A 6,957-nucleotide genomic window follows, 5' to 3' on the forward strand; every position below is an offset into this window, starting at 1 on the left:
AAATACATTCAATGTGAGTGCAAATGATAAAGTATTTTTAAAGCAAGTTATTATTGTATATAATATTGCCCTGCAAAATATGAATTATGATTACATATGGCAAACAAATAGAAGCCCGGGTGATAAACACAGCTGGCATGGAGCAATAAACTCATTGTTTGAACTTACCGACAGGATATCAAATACATAGATTATTTTATTACAATGCAAACCAACCCCGGAAAATTCACTTTGGTATCTTTTAGTGTGCCGATTTTTTCTTCTGAAGTTGGCCAACAAAAGGAAGTCAAATTTGGTTCCTTTGGATTCTTTAAGTGTGCCGATTTCTTTCATCTTTTTTTTTTATAAAGTCTGCCGACACAGGGAAGCCAGGATTGATTCTTTTACCTGTATTAACAGGAATTTTCGAAATAAATTGAAACATGGAACAGTTTTGAAAGCGACACAGTCTAGTGCGTCTTGCACGCATACCAATATAAGGCTGAACAGTAAATTAGTTTTCATTAGTTTCATCTAAAATATTCCCTATCCGTAGTTTATAGTATTTTATTTTTCAGCAACAAGAAGCATGTACTTCGTCTTGTAGGGATAAATGTACGTCATTTCCGGTTGCGTCCTCTATAGGTGTGAAATCGTAACTAAGGGGAAGTAACAGCGTTGTATACTTACATTTCGAGTAATTAAATTATTATTTCTTCTTTACCCTTGATAACTTTTTATTTATTTTTGTGCGAGTATAACTATTTTTAAGCATGTAATGAAAATCTGATATAAATAGGAAAATGTTGGAGGATGGCCGGTGACCTTTAAGTTGAAGAGTATTGGGCTGAGTACGCTCCCTTGAGGGGTGCCGTTTTCTTGGGCAAATTCGTCTGAGAGGGTGTTTCCTATTCTTGCTATAATTTTGCGACCTGTTAGGAAGTTATTTATCCAGTTAAAAAGTCGCCCCGTTATTCCGAATCAATTAAGTTTAGCAATCAGACCTTTGGCCCAGATTATGTCAAAGACTTTTTCAAAGTCGAGAAAAACTGCTATACGGTTTCTATCTGTTTTCCTTGTTGAGTTGAATGCTATTTTTATATCCGCTTTAGTCGGAATAATTGGTCAATGGTGGAGCATTTGTCTGTGGTTATTGTAAATATCCTTTCTATATGGAATTAAGAAATCAAATCAGTAAATGTATAGGTCTTGCCAATAGTAGTCTGGTTGGGTCCTTAGACTGTTTATTCTTTCTATATAGTTGGTTCTTTGTTTACTTCAATGTAATCAATTGTTTTTATATATCGTGAATTTCATGTAGACATATAACGTCGTAGTTTCTTGCTAAGTTTATTAATTTGTTAGTTTTGTTTGGATTTAGCCGTTTACATTGCATGAGAGTATTTTTATTCCTTTTTGATCCATGATATGGCGAGGTTTGTTTGTTTTCTGTTGTTTATATTAGTTTTGGTTTATAAATGTGTGACTATATGGTCATTTCATTATGTTACTTTCTTTTTGTTGTTTTTGTTGTTGTTGGTGGTGGTGGTGGTGGTGGTGGAGGTGAAGTTTTTGCTGTGTTTTGTTTGTTTTGTTTTGGTTGGTATTTTTCGGGTCCCTCAGGCACTTTTTGTTTCCTGGGGCTTGTTGGTCGAGTTTTCTAGTTTGGTGCTGTGCAGTTGTGATCGTTTGGTGGTGTAGCTGTTGCTTGTGTTGATGCTTGTGGTGTTGTTTCGGGTGCTGTTGTTGTTCATTGACTGGGAGGATAAGTGTTGTTGGTTGTGGCATTTCCTTTAACAAACTTATTATTTTCTTTGTTTCTTGTGTTATTTGTGTCTCTGTTGCTTATGTTGGTATAGGTGTTGTCTGAAGTGTCGTTTTTCTGCTTCTTTTTTGTGTTCTTCTTGTTTAGGTGATTTTGCTTTTCGTTTGTTTCTTTGGCGTCTTGATGTTGATGGTGTTGTTGGTGTAGTTGGTGTTGTGTTAGTCTCCATGTCACTGTTTTCTGGTGTTTGATTCTGTGGTCTGATAGTTGGTGTTTCGTCATTTTCTGCCTCAACCAACATTTCGTCTTGTTCTGTATCTGATTCTTGTTCTTGTTGTTGTGTTGGTTTTGGTGTGTTCTGTTTGGTTGTTGGTGGGTTCGCACTTGCCACCTGTGCATAAGTTGTGTTCTATTGTGTTACTGAGTTGTCATCAGATTCATTTTCTAGGTCAATTTCTAACTCATCCTGGTTCTGTTGTTTGCTGTTTTTTTTTTTTTTGTTTTTTTTTTGTAAGTGCATCGCCATTTATTATGACCCTTTTTTCCACAGTTGCCACAAGGACGTACCATGTGGCAATTGTAGAACCAGGTGTGGACCGGTAGTCCATAGATTTTGATAAATTCTGGGATGTGTGCAGCATCCTGATAGTTTACTCTTACTATAATTTCCCCGGTGCAGAGCCCTGGGATTGCCTTATATGTATCGTATTTTGTATTGTAGACAAGTATTCCAGTTCTTTTTTCAAATATTTCACGGAATACTTCCAGAGGAATTTCTTTTGGAAATCTTGACACATAGATGTCGCCAAGCTTTCTTTGTATTAATTTTGTGATTGGTGGTGGTGGTGGGGTCACTTTGACCCTCCCCCTCCCCCCCCCCCGCACAGGATTATATTGCCTAGAAGCTCTTTCTTCTTGGGATATAGGATGAAAATTCCCTTCCCAATGTTAGACAGCGTATCCATGTTTTCAGAGTTAATTCCTCTAGCAGCTAGGGCTGCTATGACCTCCATTGTGGTAGGTCGTTCAGTGCGGTTTACCTCGGAGAAATGGATTGCTTGTGCCCAAGGGTCACGGTATGTCTTAAAAAGGCGTCCTTGTTCAATTTCGTCTTCCTCTATCTTAACAAATTGCTTGAAGAATGCCTCGCCACTTACATGTGTGTTTATCTTAGTGGTTATTTTCTTGGGGGTTAATAGCTCTCAAAAGGGCTTTATTAAGAAATAGCTTAATTTAAAATCACGGTTATGACTAAAATAATATTGGTGTACTGTTGTGTACGACCTAGGGATGCTTGCGTGACAGAAGATAGTTATGTTTTACCTATCCTTTTTGATCGCGCGGGAAAACTCAGTCTCTGACCTCGTTCCTTTGGGCGACCGGATGTTAATTGCGATGCTATACCTTCTGCAGTTCAATGCAACTATTTTGTAAAGAGGTAAACTTCCTGACAAGACTCGTCGTAATGTAATATGTTTATTTAGAATTTGTTCTATATGTATACTAGCTGTGACAGATATACGCAGCTAGGTACTTAGGTGTTCACTGCAGGCAATATGTACATGCAGCATGGGTTGAATCGCGCTCAGTATTTCGAAATAACTAGAACCGAAAAAATAAACCACCCCCGGGTGACGCTGTAGGCGGCATCGAAACCCGAGTACATGTTTGATCACATATACATATTGATATAAATCATACACAATTTCGTGACAACTGGTGCACTCTTAAGTATAACCATTAACATACCAAAAACCTTCTGACATTTTTCAGACCAATGAAACTTGATTTTCTTACTTAACAAATTGATCAGAGTCAGGCAATTGTGACACAATTCGAGTAATACTTCCAGCCAAACCCAAAATTTTCCTCAGTTCCTTTTTACCGATAGGGAATTGAGAGATAGCCTTGACCTTAACTTGTATAGGTTTAACATGACCGTGTCCTACGATATGTCCTAGAAATAAAACTCAAGTACAGAAAAACTCACATTTCGATAAACCAATTGTCAAATTTGCATAACTGAATATATTAAGGTATTTCCGAATGGTCTCAAAGTGATCTGTCCAATGTCTTGTCGATGATGTCAACTGTTTCGGTCACACTCTTCACTTTTTTATAGTCGGTACATATACGTTAAGTAGTTTGTTGCTTCCAGTACAAGAATATATGGTGAACTCCAGTTACTTTTAGTTGGTTCAATAAAATCCATACAAACAAATCGCATCAGTTGCTTTTTAATAATAGCCACTGGGAATTCAGATATAGCCTTGACCTTAACTTCCGTAAGTTTAACTTGTCTGTGTGCAATATGCCTTAAAAATATAACTCAAGTACCCATAATTCACCGTTACATCAATTAGTTCAATAGTCAGATTTGCTTCAATGAGTCGATGTAAGCGTTGCAAATATCCAGACCAGATGTTATTCTGATCGCTAAATGCTTGAATCTTGACTGAGAATATTTCACTTAAAGCGGCATCTCTTTCTGTTGATAAAGTCCACCAGAAGCTAAAAATCAGACATTTCTGTTACTATTTCCTTTGAGAATGTCGAACTGGGTGACATATTTTGCATTTCCAATTTTATTATTGCTGTCATCTATTCTTGGCACTGCAAATGAATCTGTTTTGGTGACACTGTTCGCATTTCTATAGCGAGTGCACATATGAAATATATTATCTAGTTGAGGCATAAGAATACATTGCAAACTCCAGTTATGTTTACGCTGATCTACTTTACAGTAAAAACTGAATTTCTTTCTTCTTAAAACATTCTTGCTTGAGAGACCCATCATATAGGGATTCTATTTCACAAGTGTAGAATACAAATATTTAAGTCATGGTAGTTGTTCGTGTAAAAACATCTGGAAAAAGTGCCCATACTCTATCGTAATAGCTATTGTAGCTTAACTGTTAGAAACCTTCACGTCTACAACCACGCCTTTCTTGTGGTTGTAGACGTGAAAGCTACTGGCCAGATCATTTAATATTTCTGAATTCTGAAGATTGGCTAAATCAAAGCCTCTGCAGTCAGATTGTATTTTATCAATAAATCCTAATTGTGTGAGATAGGTACGACTAAATTTGTGTCCAAGATTAACTGAGGTACCGCTACCCAAATAAAATTTAACACATTTATATTAAAAAAATATTGTTTCTGTTTCCTCCTCCCGTGAGTGTTAACGATATGCAAGTCATTTATTTTCAGTTGTAAAAGGACTTTAGCCTGAAGATGACTTTGAGAAATAGGCAAGATATCAAGAACTCTATCACAAGACTGAAAACTGCTTTTCTTTGTACTTCTGTCATACTTTATTTCATTGTTTGACTGAATAGAGTGAAGATTACATCTTGCTACTTCACTAACCTTCAACAACTTATATTTGAAATCACACACACACACACACAATATATATATATATATATATATATATATATATATATATATATATATATATATATATATATATATATATATATATAGTGTGTGTGTGTGTGTGTGTGTGTGTGTGTGACTGGGACCATTTTAATTTATGACCAACTAGACATCACAAGAAATCTTAAGGTGAACGATTCATGTTGATATGACCATCCGTTCATAAATAGTGACAACAAGATTTTTGCCTTAGTCATTGTGGTGGCTATATTGGATTTTCAAGCAGCACCGTCTTCTTTTAGGACTAATAAGGCCTTGGGCAAAATATGCGTATCAAGTTTCACAGCAGTCCTCTAAGTAGTTTAGGAGAAGTAGCGATAACCAATACCAATGGACCGATACAGGATGAAACAAGAAGGCATCCCAAAAGCTCTTCTGGACTATAACTGAATAGGGCTAAAAATGAATTCAGAGAACTGTTACATGTTGAGATCTTTTTCAGGGATTTCCCAATACGCTGAAGGAGAATATTTCTGTAAACATTTTCTTCAAGTGTAAAGATTCACGTTGTGAAGAATGGCAACATCAGTACTTGAACAATAACCAAAGGTAAACTAATCTGGCAATTTTTAAAATTATAGCTTCAGGACCTATTACTATTTGTGATGTAGTATTCCTCCATAAAGTTATGGTAAATCACGTGGTGTTTGTATTTCTTCAAGAAATACAATGGCGTATAAAGGCTACCGTCCAAGTTCAAGGACTTTTAGTGTCATATGAATAATGTGTTAAAGGCTAAAGACCAAACACAAATGTAAGTTCAAACGTTTCAATGTCATCTCATACCGGAAAGGCATCTTCTTACTTTGTTAGATCATAATATTATGATTTTAAGTATATATTTTATGTAGGTCTTAATATAGGTGCTAGGTCAGTTTTATTGGCGTTTGTTGGTCAAGATACAGGACCATCGACCTTTAGGAACGACTATAGTAGAACACCTATAACATGACATTTATATTAAACAATATTTCACACAGTATAATGTGAGAATCGGAATAGTTATTGAATTTTTGGAGCAGCAATATTTTAAGTATTATTAAATATTCATATATGAATGACTTTTGTAGAACAAATAATTACATTGGCCACAAAAGCAACTAAACAAGGGTGACCATCAAGCAGGCCTGCACCTCATAGTGTTGTTGCATGGTGCATATTTTATTCCCATATTTTCCAAATAAATGTCAATCGCAATGCTTTTTTATTATTAACCCCGTAATAGGTTGATCAATGGGTCGGGGAACCATCCCAAGGTCACCTTACAATCAAACATTTCTGGTTATCAGATAATCTAGGGATGATAAATATAATCTACAGAGCATAAAACACATACACACATACACACATGTATATGGTACACAATCTAGGTGACATGGACTTTGCGATATTACAGTATTTTGTTCCTGTTTACCATAAAGCCAGATACAAGTTACGTGTTCATTATTGAGGTCCATTTTTGAAGAAATTGGTCCTCTTTTGTTTACCTTGGCAGTATATTTTTCAATGTTTTTATGCATTGCAACTATTTGCTTAAAAGCAAACAAAAGAAGGATTTTTCATATTGAATCTGCAAGTATAAATATAATATTTTGCCAAATAAGCAGGAAATTATTCAAACTGTCCAGTTGTTCACTTCCTAAGAATGTTTCTTTTTTGGACAGATGTACAATATTTGGGCAAAAAGGTGCAAAACCTTCAGTGAAGCGGTACCAAAACTGTGAAGTAATACTGCAGTCATAAAAGAGATGCTCAATACTTTCAGTTTCACTCTT

This window comes from Sinohyriopsis cumingii, chromosome 15 (assembly GCF_028554795.1).
Source record: "Sinohyriopsis cumingii isolate HCF-2022 chromosome 15, ASM2855479v2, whole genome shotgun sequence".
Classification (NCBI taxonomy): Eukaryota; Metazoa; Mollusca; class Bivalvia; order Unionida; family Unionidae; genus Sinohyriopsis; species Sinohyriopsis cumingii.